At 47.3% G+C, this 3,837-nt stretch overlaps 1 pseudogene; it reads left to right on the forward strand.

Moving 5' to 3' along the window:
- Nucleotides 1–1,592: 1,592 nt before the first annotated feature.
- Nucleotides 1,593–3,219, forward strand: LOC131820996 (protein flightless-1 homolog; annotated as a pseudogene).
- The last annotated feature ends 618 nt before the right edge of the window (nt 3,220–3,837 follow it).

Below are 3,837 nucleotides of genomic sequence, written 5' to 3' on the forward strand. Positions count from 1 at the left end.
CCAACGTGGGAGCAGCCAACTATATAAACCAAATAATAACAAATACAAAGAAACACAAGAACAATAATACTATCATAGTAGGGGACTTTAACACTCCCCTCACTGAAATGGACAGGTCATACAAGCAAAAGATCCACAAGGAAATAAAGGCCTTAAATGACACACTAAACCAGATGGACATCACAGATATATTCAGAACATTTCACCCCAAAGCAACAGAATACACATTCTTCTCTAGTGCACATGGAACATTCTCCAGAACAGTTCACATCTTGGGTCCTAAATCAGGTCTCAACCGGTATGAAAAGATTGGGATCATTCCCTACATATTTTCAGACCACAGTGCTCTGAAGCTAGAACTGAATCATAAGAGGAAATTTAGAAAGAACCCAAATACATGGACACTAAACAGCATCCTTCTACAGAATGAATGGGTCAACCAGGAAATTAAAGAAGAATTGAAAAAAATCATGGAAACAAATGATAATGAAAACACAACGGTTCAAAATCTGGGACAGAACAAAGGCAGTCCTGAGAGGAAAATATATAGCATTACAAGCCTTTCTCAAGAAACAAGAAAGGTCTCAGGTACACAACCTAACCCTATACCTAAAGGAGCTGGAGAAAGAACAAGAAAGAAACCCTAAACCCAGAAGGAGAAGAGAAATCATAAAGACCAGAGCAGAAATCAATGAAATAGGAACCAAAAAAACATTATAACAAATCAACAAAACTAGGAGCTGGTTCTTTGAAAGAAGACTTATCTAACAGAAAAGAGAAAGGACCCAAATAAATAAAATCATGAATGAAAGAGGAGAGATCACAACTAACACCAAAGAAATAAAGACAATTATAAGAACATACTATGAGCAACTCTACTCCAACAAATTTAACAATCTGGAAGAAATGGATGCATTCCTAGAGACATATAAACTACCACAACTGAACCAGAAGAAATAGAAAGCCTGAACAGGCCCATAACCAGTAAACAGTCATCAAAAATCTCCAAGCAAACAAAAACCCAGGGCCAGACGACTTCCGGGGGGGAATTCTACCAAACATTTAAAGAAGAACTAATTCCTATTCTCCTGAAACTGTTCCAAAAAATAGAAATGGAAGGAAAACTTCCAAACTCATTTTCTGAGGTCAGCATTGCCTTGATCCCAAAACCAGACAAGGATCCTGTCAAAAAAAGAGAACTACAGACCAATATCTTTGATGAACACAGATGTGACAATTCTTACCAAAATACTAACCAATAGGATTCAATGGTACATTAAAAGGATCATTCACCATGACCAAGTGGGATTTATTCCAGGGCTGCAGGGTTGGTTCAACATCCGCAAATCAATCAATGTGATACACCACATTAATAAAAGAAAGAACAAAAACCATATGACACTCTCAATAGATGCTCAAAAAGCATTTGACAAAGTACAGCATCCCTTCCTGATCAAAACTCTTCAAAGTGTAGAGATAGAGGGCACATACCTCAATACTATCAAAGCAATCTATGAAAAGCCCACTGCAAATATCATTCTCAATGGAGAAAAACTGAAAGCTTTTCCGCTAAGGTCAGGAACACGTCAGGGATGTCCATTAACACTACAGCAGTGGTCACCCGTCCCAAGGTGGAACTGCTGCCCAAGATGGCTGCTGCAGAGCCTGCTGGACACGCACTGCATATACATCCTGGACTGGTGGTCTGATGTGTTCATCTGGCTGGGCCGCAAATCCCCGTGCCTGGTGCGAGCCACCACCCTCAAGCTGGGCCAGGATCGGTGCGGGATGTTGCACAGGCTGGCGCCACGCCACATTCAGCCGCAGCCTGGAGGGCACTGAGGCGCAGGTGTTTAAGGCCAAGTTCAAGAATTGGGACTACGTGTTGACGTGGACTACACGCGCAACGCGGAGGCTGTGCTGCAGGGTCCGGGACTCACCGGGAAGGTGAAGCGCGATGCGGAAAAGAAAGATCAGATGAAGGCTGACCTCACTGTGCTGTTCCTGCTGCAGCAGCCACCCATGGCATTGGCAGAGGCAGAGCAGCTGATGGAGGAGTGGAACTAGGACCTGGATGGCATGGAGGGCTTCATGCTGGAGGGCAACTAATTCGCGAGGTTGCCGGAGGAGGAGTTCAGCCACTTCTACACGCAGGACTGCTACGCCTTCCTCTGCAGGTACTGGGTCCCTGTGGAGTACAAGGAGGAGGAGGAGGAGAGGGAAGAGAAGGAAGAGGAAAAAGCGGGAGCGGAGGGCAAAGAAGGCAAGGAGGCAGCAGCTGAGGCAGAGGAAAAGCAGCTTGAAGAAGACCTCCAGTGCATCGTGTACTTCTGGCAGGGCCCGCAAGCCTCCAACATGGGCTGGCTCACCTTCACCTTCAGCCTGCAGAAGTTTGAGAGCCTCTTTCCTGGCAAACGAGAGGTGGTACGCATGACACAGCAGCAGGAGAACTCCAAGTTCTTGTCCCATTTCAAGAGAAAGTTCATCATCCATCGGGGCAAGAGGAAGGTGGCTCAGGCTGCCCAGTAGCCCAGCCGCTACCAGATTTGCACCAATGGCAGCGCCCTCTGCACCCAGTGCATCCAGAGCAACACTGACTCCAGCCTCCTCAACTCTGAGTTCTGCTTCATCCTCAAGGTTCCCTTTGAGAGCGAGGACAACCAGGGCATTGTGTAAGTGTGGGTGGGCCGGGCGTCGGACCCAGATGAGGTCAAGCTGGCGGAAGATATGAACACCATGTTTGACACCTTCTACAGCAAGCAGGTCATCAATGAAGGTGAGGAGCCCAAGAACTTCTTTTGGGTGGGCATCGGGGCCCAGAAGCCTTATGATGACGACTCTAAGTACATGAAGCACACCAGGCTCTTCCAGTGCTCCAATGAGAAGGGCTACTTTGCGGTGACGAAGAAGTGCTTGGACTTCTGCCAGGACGATCTGGCAGATGACGACATCATGCTGCTGGACAATGGTCAAGAGGTCTACATGTGGGTGGGGACGCAGATAGGCCAGGTGGAGTTCAAACTGAGTCTGAAGGCCTGACAGGTGTACATCCAGCACATGCGATCCAAAGAGCATGAGCAGCCACGCCGCCTGCGCTTGGTCTAAAAGGGGAACGAGCAGCACACGTTCACCCGCTGCTTCCATGCCTGGAGCACTTTCCGCAAGGCTCTGGCCTAGGACAGCAAGTGCCCCCATCTACAGCACCCCCATTGCAGCCCTGAGCTCTGGGCCGGGGTGGCTCGTCAGTCCACTGCCGCTGGCAGAGGCTGTGTGCAGATGGCAGCCCCTGTTCAGCCACCTGGCCCCCAGTGCCACGGTCCCAGGCTGCACAGCCTGAGCAGCACCAGGGGGGACGCCCTGACCCAGGACCTCAGGGATCTGGGCAGCTGGAGTCCCTCTGAGGAGAGCTACTGTGTGACGCCCCCGCCCTACCACAGAGAAAGCAGCTTGGTTGCCTTTTAAGAGATATTAAATGCTTTTATTTTCAATATTTTAAAAAAAAAACATAAAAACATAAAAAAACGCATTTCAACATAGTACTAGAAGTCCTAGCCTCAGCAGTCAGACAACAAAAGGAAATTAAAGGCATCCAAGTTGGCAAAGAAGAAGTCAAACTATCACTCTTCACAGATCATATGATACAATGTGTGGAAAACCCAAAAGACTCCACTCCAAAACTGCTAGAACATGTACAGGAATTCAGTAAAGTGTCAGGATATAAAATCAATGCACAGAAATCAGTCGCATTTCTCTACACCAACAACAAGACAGAAGAAAGAGAAATTAAGGAGTCAATCCCATTTACAATTGCACCCAAAACCATAAGATACCTAGGAA

Source organism: Mustela lutreola, chromosome X (assembly GCF_030435805.1).
Source record: "Mustela lutreola isolate mMusLut2 chromosome X, mMusLut2.pri, whole genome shotgun sequence".
Taxonomy (NCBI): domain Eukaryota; kingdom Metazoa; phylum Chordata; class Mammalia; order Carnivora; family Mustelidae; genus Mustela; species Mustela lutreola.